This window comes from Trichosurus vulpecula, chromosome 8 (assembly GCF_011100635.1).
Source record: "Trichosurus vulpecula isolate mTriVul1 chromosome 8, mTriVul1.pri, whole genome shotgun sequence".
NCBI classification, from domain to species: Eukaryota; Metazoa; Chordata; class Mammalia; order Diprotodontia; family Phalangeridae; genus Trichosurus; species Trichosurus vulpecula.
The window spans coordinates 102,161,717-102,175,747 of NC_050580.1; the positions used below are offsets into that span (position 1 = coordinate 102,161,717).

At 34.5% G+C, this 14,031-nt stretch overlaps 1 protein-coding gene across 4 annotated transcripts in view; it reads right to left on the reverse strand.

Annotated features, from left to right (window-relative positions):
* The window catches only part of VTI1A (vesicle transport through interaction with t-SNAREs 1A), a 412,420-nt gene that overhangs the window by 301,115 nt on the left and 97,274 nt on the right, over window positions 1-14,031 (reverse strand). The gene's annotated exons all lie outside the window — the stretch shown is intronic.

Here is a 14,031-nt window from a genome sequence, read left to right on the forward strand (position 1 = left end):
GTGCAGTAGTATTGTTCTGACATTTGAATTTCAGCAATAGACAATTCTGAGACATTTCAAGTAATACAACACTTGACATTTCCATGTTAATATACATAACAGTGATGGTGCAGAAAAGGCACTTGCTCATCAACACTTGGCCTTTCAATAAAACTTTACAAGTCTATTATTTACTTAAAATCTTTTTTAAATTTTACAAAAAGAATATATTATATCACATTCATTATAGATTAAACTTTTTCATTTCACTGATAAAACTCAATTAATTGCTTTTCGAGTAGTTTATTTCCATTCATCTTCTTTTATTGTTTAGGTGCTTACAAAGTAATGTTCCGGCAGTGTGAGACATTTCTCTTAATAACTATAAGAGGGAAAGCAAAATCAGGGGAATTTCATCATCTGGTGCAAAGAATAACATTGTTCCTGGTTTATATTTTATGAAAAACTGTAGTAAACATTCACCACAATACGCATATCTCCATAACCTTGGAACAACGGGGGCAGAAATATTTTGACATAAAAGATCTCTAGGTGGAAACACTGAAAACATTTTAAAAAGGAAAATAAGTAGGGTAATAATTAAGAACAAAATGTCTGACATTTTCTAGCTGTCATACTTTGCAAATTAACAAGCAGACATTGGCTTTTCTTTGAGGTCAATAACAGCACTTATTGATCTAAAAAGTTAATACCCACTAAGGTCAATATTAAATCTCTAGGGTCAACGAATCTAGATACTGACTTGAGCTTCCTACCACAGATAAATATTACTGTGCGAAAATGGGTACAAATTTCTTTGGAGATACCAGGAAATGGTATCTGAAATGGAATTCTAGTACAAAAATGATCTAAAAGAAAAAAAAAGCCATGATGTTGAAATGTACAAAGAGAATTCCTTTTACTCCCTTATATTAAGCTCCATCTTGTAAAATATTCAGATAAGTTGACCTGTGTACTCATTTACGGCAAATACTTTTTCTTTTTTAGAAGTCTAGTATTATATCAGTATTTAAATAAAGAAAAATAAAAATATTTAAAACCTCAATGTTTTTACTATTTTTTTTTTTTACAAAATCACTGATGGTGAATCAGCAGCAAATAATAAATAATGCTTGGCTAATATAAAATTAAGAAAATGCAATGTAAAATAATTTTAATAGTCTGACTGTGGCAATTTCTTACTGTCTCTCTTGTACTTAATGAAAAAGCTTAATGTATTTCTGTAAGTTCTAACTTAGTAGGCTCAAGCAGGGCCATTTTGGGCCTACTGTGTATGCATTTAACTCCTACGTAATATAACCAAAGAGCTCTGATGAGAGGGCCTTGACATTCTTTAGTGATATATAAAAGCTACATTAATTTGAATTTTTTGATAATTTAGAGAGTAAGGGTTAGACTTTAAAGTTTACCTTTCCATGGCAAACCCCTCAAAAGGAAAATTACTAGTATAAACAAAATCAAAAGGGGGATGTTTAGAGTAAGAGAAAATGAAAAAGAACAAAATACTCATTTTAGCACTTCACAAACATCTTGTTATATACAATTGATATGCTAATTACAAATAACTTTTGCATATTCACTAAAGTAAGTGACCTATGGATCTTTACTCAACAACATTTGTCATACTATATTGGAAAGTAATACAACCAAATTCTCTTTAGAAGACTTTACAATCCAGATTTCACTCAGTTCATAGAAATTAGAGTTTAATCTCATTTTAAAGATAAAGGAATCAAGGACCTGGGACTTGTCCAAGGTCGAATAGGCTACCAGGAAGAGTTGGGATTCAAACCCAGGACTTCTGACTCCAAATTCAGCACTCTACTACTACTCCTCCTCCTTCTCCTCCTCCTCCTCAGACACACACACACACACACACACACTGTACAAAAAAAATCAGCAAGCTCTCGCTACATTTGTTATTAATTTCTTAGTAGAGCAGCTAAAGCTAGGGACAAATTAAAAGGCAAATCTCAAGTTTGCCTCTAGAATCATGCAGTATAAAACACATATGGATAGTACAAGTCTTTGGTAAATTAAAATATGCTAAGTATAGTTTTTAAAACATTGCCTAGTTTATTGGATAAAGTATACAATCCAGATTCTCAACTCCTTTTTACTTGTTTTAAAATATTCAATTCAAATATTTACCAACCACATAAGAGGTGCTATGCCCAATGATGACATACAATGTTGAAGAATTTATAATATTTATTTTCTGGAATGGAAAACAGAAAACATTTTATTAACAGACTCCTTTATACAACTAGTGGTAGTTCACACTTCTCCCTCCAGCCTAGCACAGTGCTTGGCTCATAATAGGCACCTAATAAATGCTTCTTGATTGTCTGGTTTAGAATTATTAGTAGCACCAAAAGATGATATCAAAAGTAGCATTATGACAACAATAGTATAGCAAAGGTATGCAAATATTTAATTATGGGTACTCAATAAATATTAGTCAAGGAGATTATCATGCCAGTTGTTCCAGCATGAGTCCTAGAGGCACTATACATATGCATTTGCTGACTGATACTAAATGTCAACACTTGGTTGAAAATGGATACCACAGAAGTCCCCTATCACATCTATGAAAGATGATTCAACAACAACAAAAGATAGTGGCAAGTGACACAGGGAAAAAAATAAGAAAACATCAACAACTGGGACCTCAATGTGCCCACTACTGGGGAGAGAGGAGGAGCAGGGATGAAGTTTAATTTTCCATCCATTTTAGAAGTTTCTATCTGCTAAACCAACCCTGCAGGCAATCCAATTAACACTCTGGCCTTCAACAGCAGTCAAGACAGGAAAGTTAGGAGGTCTAGCTTTGACTTTCCTGAATCCTCTCTCTCTGTGTCTCTGTCTCTCTCTCTCTGTCTCTCTCTCTCACATACACACACACACACACACACACACACACACACACACACCCTTTATACCACATAGAGAAGCTAAATCTGCATGTTTCTTTTCTCTACCCCCACTTCTTCCATTCCCCTATTTGGCCCCCTCACCACAACACGCACACATACATTTTATATGGTAGGCACAGGGTCAACATTTTCAAGTGGTTGGTGGTGAAAACCACTAACGGGTATGAATTTTTAAGCATTCTCTAGTTCAAGATAAACGTTATACAAAAATGCTGAAGAGAAAGATATACTTCAACTTTGTTACCTGCTGATAATCTTACAGTGTTTAATTTGAGCAGAGTCCAGCGACTTAGGAAGGGCACGATAGAACTGTTGCTTCTTGAGGTTTACAGTTAACAAAGGACAGAATAGAAAGACTTACTTGTTCTTACGATGCTATGAATTTAAAGGATATACAGGAAGTCCAAGTAGGAAGAAAAATGAACCACTGTGCCTTGTACCCAGCAATAAAAATGAAGAAATTCATTGTAGTAAGAAATATTCACAGCTGGTAGGCAATGTCACTGAGGTAATAAGAAATTTGGTATATCTTTGTGCTTACCTTTTAGAGTCACAATGTTAAAACATCTGCCTCTTTAAAATTAACAACATCATATCTTGTAAATCTTTTCTAGAATCTAAAAATGTTAAGACAGAAAGACCTCAAAGTTCATCTAGTCCAGCCCCCTCAATCTACACATATGGAAACTGAGGTTCAAAGAGCGACTTCCTCAATGTAACACAAGTTAGTAAGCCTGTGAACATGGAGCCAGGATTAATGATTCCTTTCATCCTTTTTCCATAACTACCCTGTAACTCAATCATATGAAAATCTAGGATATACCAAATTTTATAATATCTACTGTGCCAAAACCAACAAAAACAAGTGAGGTGAACTATGAAAACATATTTTGATGATAGAAATTCATAGAAAGCAAGAGCCTAATTGGCCAAGTGCCACAATGGTATAAACAGCCAAATAACACAAGCATAGTGGATAATTCATAAAATATACTAATTGATAATGCTGAAACACAAAATACTTTTCATTTTATTTAACTGAAGTTTAAATAGCACAGTGGCTGGAGAGTCAGCCTTGGAGTCAGGAAGAAATGAGTCCATACCCTCCCTCTGACACATACTGTATATGTGATTCTTGTTGTCATTTAACCTATCAGTGAATTTCACATACAAATCTCTAAAACTGTAAATTGTAGGACAGATGCATATGTACATTTGTAGAGTAAATTTCAGCCAGAGTTCCCAAACCAATGAAATCACAGGTACAAATTAAAAACAAAACATTATACAAGGAAGAGTTCTTCTTATTACTGAAGGTAGGAGTAAAGGTAGAGAAATTCCATTTTAGACAATAATTAACAATTATCTATTTGTCCTTCATATTTTAAGAATCAAGGATTTCATTCATGTGGGTATTCCCCTTACCAATGAAGATCCTAAGCCTTTAATACCTTAGTAGACAGGTTAATGAGTGGTGCCCTTCAAAAATTCATCACCTGATGATCAATCCTCTGGAGATGAGTCCTTCTATGTTTGTTTAAGGACTATGGTCTTCAGAAAATTAATATAATACATCATAGCATCATAGATTTAGAGCTGGAAGACACTTCAGCAGTCACTGAGTCAACCTCCCCTCCCCCCATTTTACACAATGAGCCCATCAACATAGCCTTTCCAACAAAGACCCATCATAGCTTATGTTCTGCTGGCCTAGCTTTCAAGAACCTTGGATCACCTTCATATCATGAGGTGGCATTAGAAGAGAACTTTAGTTGAGGCCTGGGATTAATATGAGGATAATATATGATACGTGAAAGTTTTTTGTATTGCGCTTTTCATGGCAAGGTATTTTTATCACTGTTATCATTAATTTTTGCTACATGATACAATAGTAAACAATGTTAGGGAAAATGAACTGTTAGGATTTGAACACAAAAATATTTAAAGAATATGAAACAAAGCTCCTTATACCACTACTAAAACTTCATTCATTTAAAATTAATTGAAAAGGCTAGTCCAAATTGATACACTTGAAGTAGAGTTTACTTAAAAAGAAATGTGGTTCAATATTCTTCAAATATATATATATAGTATACTGAGGGTGCTAAGGGGAAAAAAGGTTTGCAGATTTTTAAAATCGACCAGTGTCAACCAATTTTAGATAAGATTTTCATGAAAAAAAAAAATTCCAAGAGGGAAAAAAAGCTTCTGTTTTTTCTCCCATCCCCAGTCGTTCCCAAATCGTTCTTATGGCATTACTTCCTTGGCGAAACTTTTCTTTAAAACCCTATACAGGTAAACTGCAGCCCAACCCATCTGAAAAGAGAAATTTTAAATGAGCAAACTATGAATCACTGATGTTTGACAGCATTTTAATTCAATTGAGTTTCAGTCAGGTGCAATATTTGTACTAGCAATGTCAAAGATTGAAACCAGGAACTGTATTCATAATATACTTCTATTTGTTTTAAAGTTTTTTGGACCTAAAGAGAAGACAGCATTCCTTCACAGATGTAAAAAAGAAACATCAGCCTCTTAAATTATGCCATTATTGTTGGCGATTAAACACCTATACGAGTTAAATCCAGTAAAAAAAGATGGACTGGCAAACGCAGGATTACCAACCAACCTGCTTATTTCTCCAACAGGGTGCATTCTTCAAAAGTCTATTTTCTTGTCTGGCTTTAGGGCAGTTTCATCCTTTATCTAAATAAATAGGTATTTGTTTAACTATGACTTGGAGTTTATGTCTCAAGATGCAAAAGGGCAACATAATACTATACATGAAGGATGACCCACCATGACAGCTTCTTTGATACCGACTTTACTTAGAAAAACATATTCTTCAATAAAAAAATTATTTTTTAATGTTAACTTTGTTCTTCAGTGAAAACGAAAGAAAACATTGTTAGCCCAACAGGAAATATAGACTAAAGCTTCAAATGTAGAACACAAAAAAAAGCCACCTTAAAGCTTATGCCAGTCAAGTTTTCCACTTGATGTAAGTTGTACACAAAAGTCTTAGTCCAATGTGAACACATGCTGTGAAAATTCTGTAGCACCCACCTCAGAAAACTCTATTAAATACATAAACACCCTCTAAAGGGAAAACTTCTTGGCACTAGAAGTCACACTCAAAGGAAAACTAAACCTGATTTAAAAAAAAAAAAACTAAGTAAAGGTATATAAGTGCAGTGCAGCAAGGTCATAAGCTTAACAGTCCTTCCCTGTAATATCTGAAAGTAAATTGGCATTTTAGCTTTCTTCTCTTTGGTTGTCACTCTCTCAAGTTACAAAGATGCAACAGAATAAGAATGGTTTCAGGTGTGTCTTACAAGCCAACTAGAAAACTGATAAGGCATTATTGGGTAAGGAATTTAAAAATGAGTATAATACTTTTTTAATGGATTAAAAATGAATTGTATGAATTCACTTAGACCACCCAAGGAGAAGACTTTCCAAACGGGGTTTAAAGGCAGTCCTTTCCTTGCCATTATGACTCTCTCCAATCTCTCATGTAACTTCAGAAAGTGAATTTCAGCACATCTTGAAATTCTATAACAGTTTCACCCCAAATGAGATCCCCCTCTGTTCATCAAGGGTAGTGCAGTTTTCAGATATGAGAATTTAACAGGGTCGTTGTAATTACAAACTTCACACATAATACCCCATAAAAAAAGATTACTTTACAATTTGACCATATATGACCAGATCATGGGGCACAATCATGTAACTCTAACCACATCCTGAATAGCTCACTAACGCAGGTGTAACTGTGATTTTCAAAGCATGCCCAACCAAAATTTTTAAAGGAAGAAAAAGAAATACACAGTAAAATACATAAAGAAACTTTCATGCTTTTACATTTTTTAGTGATTCTTCTTATAGGAAAGATTTTTGCCAAAATCTGTATCTTTAGTTCAAGTAGATAAAGTTTATGGAATATACAGCAAATGAGCTCTTAAAATTTATTCAGCACCTTATACATGGTGGGATGCAATAAATGCCTGCCAGATGAAAGAACTGTTGAATATGAGAAGCCTATACACTCAATTTGTTGGCAATGTCAAATCCTATAGCTTGACCAAAAAAAAAAAAAATGAAGTGCTAGATTGTGAATGTAAATAGTACTAGAATAGGACTATATAATGGGAGGGGGGGGTGTCTTTCTCCACCCCAACCCAATAATTTAACACAATGTTATATGAAGAGCAGACACTTGGAAGCAAGCCACTCATCTGCTACAGAGCTTTACTGGTTTTACCTCTCCATTGTATCCTTCCTCTACACTCCTCTCTCAGAGGAAAAGGACAACGGAAAGAAAGAAGCATTACACTCAGCAGACAGATCTAATTCAGCTGATGGCAGCTAAGTTAGCTAATTGTTTCTGATACACCAAAACAAAGCTGAAGATCATGATCACTTGTGGCTAATATAAAATCAACTACTTAATGATTTTTTCCTATAAAGAAAAATTACATTGCCACTCGAACTACTGCAAACAACAACGTCCTTTTAAACAACATTATCGTGTAGACCTTAGCAAAGTGCACTGCAAAAGAAGATACTCAAAATGCTGAATGATGATGGTAGTGAAGATAAAGATAATGATTACAAGGAAGAGGTGACAGGAAAATAGGAGATTCTGATCATGGGAGTGAGAGGAGTACAACTCTCATAGAGAACATAAGACAATGAAAAAATTTTGAGTTTGTCAGGAATTTTGTTTCCATATATCCTTCCAAAATGAGAGTTTTACATGAGATTCCTGATCACATTCATGGAAAGAGTCCAAAAACAGAGCATGATGAAGTTTATGCAGTATTATAATCCATATGCTTTTGAAATCTGCAGACTCCAAATGGCTCTCTACGAAAAGCCTAGGAAGAATGGATTACAATAGATTTGCCAAAACTACGTGGCAATCAGAGGTAAAAGAAGGAACTTAAAGTCCTGATATATTGAAATGCATATTCACAGATGGTTCAAAATTCTCAAAGCACTAAAAAACTTTAACTGATTTTTTAAAATGAAAGTATTAGCACTATTTCTGATTTATTCTGAATTTGTCCTGCTGTTGTTTTAATATTAATATAAGAATTTTTAAAAGATAGCAAAGATGAATAACGAACAGCTGTGCACACAAATCATTGCTTCTCTCTCATCTTAATGAATACCACAGTCTAAGAAATACTCATTTTCAACTAGAAAAAACAATGCACTCCATGTGTTACTCTGGATAACGATAGTAGGACAACTAAATGCAAATCATAATGAGATGACCACAAAAAGCAAAAATAATCTTCTGAAGACACCAATTCTGGCCACTCAAATAGAAATGTTTCTAAAAGTATGTATTTCCTGTTATCTTTAAATTACACAACTACATAGTCAAATCGGAATTGTGAAACTGAACTGAAATAACTTATTTAAAAAGAGTTGCTCTTCATAGAAAAATAAATGTGAAATAAAATGTGCAGAGATGGATGCCAAACTTAATTTACAATATGAAAGTTCCTAATGAAGTTTCAGTAGAAGACATTTTATCATTGATCAATACGAAAGATTGCTATGTGTCCTTGTTCAGAAATTCAACTGGCAGGTGCTACTAAGAATGGACTTTGGTGTTGTAATGTACGCTTGTGGTCTGAGGACAAAAACAAAATATGTAGGATTACGAAGGAAACCAATTACATTGAAAAACAGTTATCAAAATATTAATGAGTTCATGCACCTCAGGTTAAGAATGCCTGTTAAGACTATTAAGCAGTTTGAGACTAGACACTATGCTTTATCTCCTCATAGTTGGCACAGTGATTGTCACATAGTAAGTGCTTTATAAACATTTGTTTTATTTATCCATATGCATACATTTATAAATATACATACATAGATGGGAATGAGTTGCACGTATACCATTTTGTTGTGGTTGTTGCATTGTTCTGGTCGTGTCCAACTCTTTGTGACCCTGTTTGGAATTTTCTTGGCAAGGGTGTTGGAGTGGTTTACCATTTCCTTCTCCAGCCCATTTTACAGATGAGGAACTGAGGCAAAGAGGGTTAAGTGACTTGCCCAGGGTCACACAGCTAATATGTGTCTGAGCCTGGATTTGAATTCATGAAGTTCCAAGGTTCCAAGCCCAGTGCTCTAGCCACTGTGCCCTAGCTGCCCACATGCATCAATTCAAATTAATCAGGATGAAATGAATAGAAAAAATTAAGCCGGGAAGGGATCATCAGACTATATATTGATTAGACATTTGAATTAACATGGGTTCTTCATTCCAGGATCTGAATGTAATTAAGAAAATCAATATGTTGAAGTACTTGTGATTTCATTGCTTTGGATACTGCCTCCATCAGCGTACATTGCTACCACCCATGTTTCCTTACCCATGTTTCTTCATAAATCTTCCAAAGAACCCACCAGATATGCTATACTTTTGGCTGTTGATGTGTTTTTTATGTTAGTACCACATGGCTATCTTATCTTGTTTTCTGATCATGCACCAGGATATGAATATAGATGTGGTGCAGTTTCTCTAATTCTGTATCAATCTAATTAAGATCACAGCTCTAAAACCAGAAGCGATCTCAGAGGCCATTTAGTCCAACCCATTCATTTTACAATGAGGAAACTGAGGTATAAAGAAGGCAAGTAACTTGTCCAAGGTGACAAAGAAAGTGATTATCAGAAGCCAGATCCGAACCCTGCTCCTTTGACTCCAGAGCTATTGTATAATGATGCCCCCCACCACGCTTTGACATGGCCTATCCAGACAAAGGCAGTGTGCCTAGTAGATAGGAAGCTGGATATAAAATCAGGAAGGCTTGAGCTCTAGTCTCAACTCCAGCACATAATGATTGTGCAAGTCATTTACTATCTCAGGATTGTGGGCAACTATAAGATGCTAAGTCAGAGAGAAGGTGCTGACTTTGATTGGTAAAGTTCCCGCATTGGGAATTTTCTATACTAATAAAATCACAAGTCATTTATTCCTAGAGTTAAGCTAATGCTTACAAAGCCTAAAAACTGTGTTACTGTTATTACACTCTGACTCTTTTCCATTACTCTACTACTATCACTGTGGAAGCAGAAAGGGGACACAAAGTAAGAGGGCTATTTTTATTTTTCTTTGATTTGTAGGCTGACACAGACAAAACATTTATCATCTACTGACCAACCCATTATGATGAGCCTCTCCATTCTTAGTCAAGTCAACAAGTATTGCTTAGCTAGATTAATCCTTAGAGAACAGATTCTATCCTGTCCTAAGGACCAAACTCAAAGGTGTTCTAGAATAACAAAACCTGCAAGACAGGTGGCATGATCTTTGAGAACACAGGGTCACCTCCATGCCACAATGAGGCACCAGAACAAGTATCTGAATAACAAGTTAAGATGGGCTTAGATTTAAAAACAAAAGCTTGAACATATGACCACGCTAGACTTCAGGTTACTACACATCATCACTGACATGGATAAATGTGAGGAGGACTGGTCGTACTTTTCTAGCTTGATAGGTTGCTTCCATATGCAAAGCTGACAAATCATCCTGAGCCAATGAACATATATAGTCTTTTTATATTCTTAAAGAAAGTGATTTAATAGGCTTTTCTATAAATTCAACAGTTTTTAACTGTGTTTGCAACAAATTTTGTGCTTCCTTATTCATCCTTGACTTCCTTAGTACTTTGCTCATGAAATGTAAAAATATTCAACATCAAATATTCTTAGCCTTGATCTCCATCAATAAAGGGTGCTTTTGTATGGAAAATGAAATTATTTACTATGGGTGTCCTGACTGTACTATGGTTGATTTCACATGCATTATGCATCATTTTGCTAACTCTAGCTACATAACATCTATAACACATTACCAGACAACTAACTATAGTAATTAGTTTCATACTGATGGGACAGGTAGGCCTGGAATAGGCCTTATGCCTATTTGCTCTACTGGTCACACTTCTCTCACAATATTGATCAAGTATTTATTCTGGATTCTTGACTAGAGTTAAAGCTGTAAACATGATTACAGTGGAGAGAGAAAATAAACCAGAGTTTTGAGGGTGGAACAGTTGACCTCAAATGGCACCTCAAACTGCTCAATGGTCATACCTGTCTACTGAGAGGAAACAGAAAGGAGCAATAGCTTTCTATTCAGAGGCACCAAGACAAGAATATTAGAAATGCCAAACTACATCAAATGAAAGTTCTATTTGTGTGGTATCTTTCACATGTTCTTTTTCACTGCTATATCCAGAAATGTTTTGGGGGAATGCATGGTAATAGCCCTTCATAATATCAAGCTCAAAGCTGTCCAACTTCCAGTTCTTTAACATAATACTAGTTGATCTCTTTTGGATACTCCTTTTTATAGATTGGAGCCTTGCATAAGATAGCTAGATGACTGACATTTCTTCCTCAAATATAAGTAAAATTCTTAAAAACGACTAGTCTTTAAAATATTTCTACAAAATGGCACATTGTGATAATCAAAGCATTTTTTTCATCCAAGTATAACTTTAAAAAGATGGACGTGTGCTGCTCTGCTTAATCAGCTTCTCATGAAGGGATAATAGCTGTTTCATTTCTTGATGAGACACAAGTAAAACATCCTAACAAAATATCAAAAAAGAGATGTTCCTTCCTTTGAAAATAAGTAACTTATTTTTGTAAATGTCTTGTTTTTCATGGATGCCAAGTCAAATTTCAAAATGGTTTGGTTTTTTGATAACCCTTTTTGCTAATAATTTCAGAAAACTTGAGCAGAAAAGGGACCATTTTATTTAGAGTACAAATGTGCAAACTTTGAAATCCAAATTTCAACCAATAAATGATAACTCAAAATAGCAAATCTAAAAAATTTAGCCATAAAGACACACTAGAAAGAAACTAGTCATAATTACTACATACATTTTTTTTTCCAATACAGTGCAAATTAAGTGATTCCCACTAAGTCTTGGTATAAATGCATTCATTACCAAATTTATCTCAAATGGGAAGAAACACCTGCCAATTAATTCAAAATACCAAAATTCTAGTTTTTACTTCATTCAGAATTGCCATTTGACCACATACATTGATAATTAGCACAAACCAATAGACTTTAGGGAATCAGAAAAGTATTCATACCCCAGTTCAAATTATTAGAAGAGAGAATAAAGTTTTCAAACTAAATCTATGAATTTCAAAAGTTAAAATAATTTTATGAAATATTTCACTATCTCTAGTTAATATTACAATGACATCAGGGGTCAAATACAATAATATGACATCAAAGATTTCTTCAAATGTTATGGAGAGATATAAAGATGACCAACTTCTTGAGCATAAAAATTTTCTGGATTTCTGCCCTACTGTTATACCACAGGTCCTTAAAAGATAACTAATTATTTTTACATTTAGAAGTTTAAGAAGATAATTAATGCTGCATATTCCACTTTAAAAATTATTTTGTAGATATAATCTAATTTTATCTCACAGTCTATAGAAGTGGATGGGAATAGTCACATCCATTTTGTAAATAAGAAAACATGCACAGAGCAATTAAGTGACTAATTCAAGGTCACACAGCTAGTTAGTGGTACAGCCAGGACTTTTCTTATTTTTCTCAACATAGGCTATCTCCCACTAGATGACATTTCTTGTAAATTCTTACTCAGTTTTTCAATTTTCTCATACATCTCACTATCTTTAAAAATACCCCAAGAATTTTCTTTGTGAATAGTGTTATGTTTATATTGCTTCTTTATAAATGTTGATCATGCATTTACATTACAAACAGTCAAGGCAATGATCACTTGACTATCAACTCCTCAATGGAGATGGTGAAGGAAACAGAAGGAAGCCCTGTCAGTGTTTTACTGACAAAAGTCACCATTCTGACATTACTTCAAATATAATCAGTGATAAGGTTGTGGGGAGGTAGAATTAGTTCTTACCCTACTCCAAACCTCTGAGGGAGAATACCAGTCTGTGATGGCATATAGGGTTCTCTGACAGAAACTGCTGCCAGAGATACTGAGAACACAAGGCCCCCCGAACATACCTAATCTTATCTGAAATAATGCTGGCTTGACTTCAGGCCAAGCAGTAACTATATCTTTGTTTGCCTTCCCCTCCTGTGGGACTCTGCACACAGCCTTCATTTAGCCACTCTGCATGGCCAATATGTGGCTAACTTTATAACACCTCACTCTTTCAACTCAAAGTTATGCAATGCAAAAGGACAGGAGGTTGCCCTGTAATTGATCTTTAATGAAATAGTCTAGTTGGTGGAGAAAGTTACATGACACTTTCTATGTTGGCAGAATGGTTATGATGATGTGGTTAGATTATTTTAGAACACATGAAAATGTAGCAACCACCTAATCCAACTCAATATCATCCAGATAGGTGTGTTCAAAGGAATAGAGTCTTTAAGTTCCCTCGTCGATGTTCATGGGTAACATTGACAGCAATACTCTCTCAGAGAACTGTTGAAACAAAATGATCTTTTCTTTCCCTTCCTTGCCTTTCCCAATTCAATTTGCAAATTGTATCTCTAATAAAAAATCCAAATTCTACTCCATTGCAAACAGAAAAACAAATACCAGAATATTAAAAGATAACTTCTAACTGAATTCAACAACAAAAACAAAATAAATAAATGAAACTTACACTATCCAATGAAGCTAGAGAACCATACCATGAGTAGATTGTAAAACTGAAAACCATATTCATAAAAGAGGGCTTTCCTAGGTTAGTGGTAGCAGGAAGAGCTGAGAGTTTTTAACAGGTTGTCCACTACTGACAAATTGCCAATGTCAATTGCATTCTTCCCATCTGGTTCTGCAGAATTTTATATTTAAAACTAGTTAGAGAATTTAATGTCACTCAAGGACCTAGGTCCCTGTTGAAAAAAGAAAAAGTAAAATAAGCCAGGTATCAAAAGAAATCATGCTTTGGAAAAGTTAAAAATAGAAATATAAACAGAAAACAAGGCTGTCATAAAGAGAGCCATCTGAATGACAATGTCCTTAGAAAAAGATTGGTGAAAATGGTACTGACCTATATAGCCTTCATAATATATCTAGAAGGTACACAACTG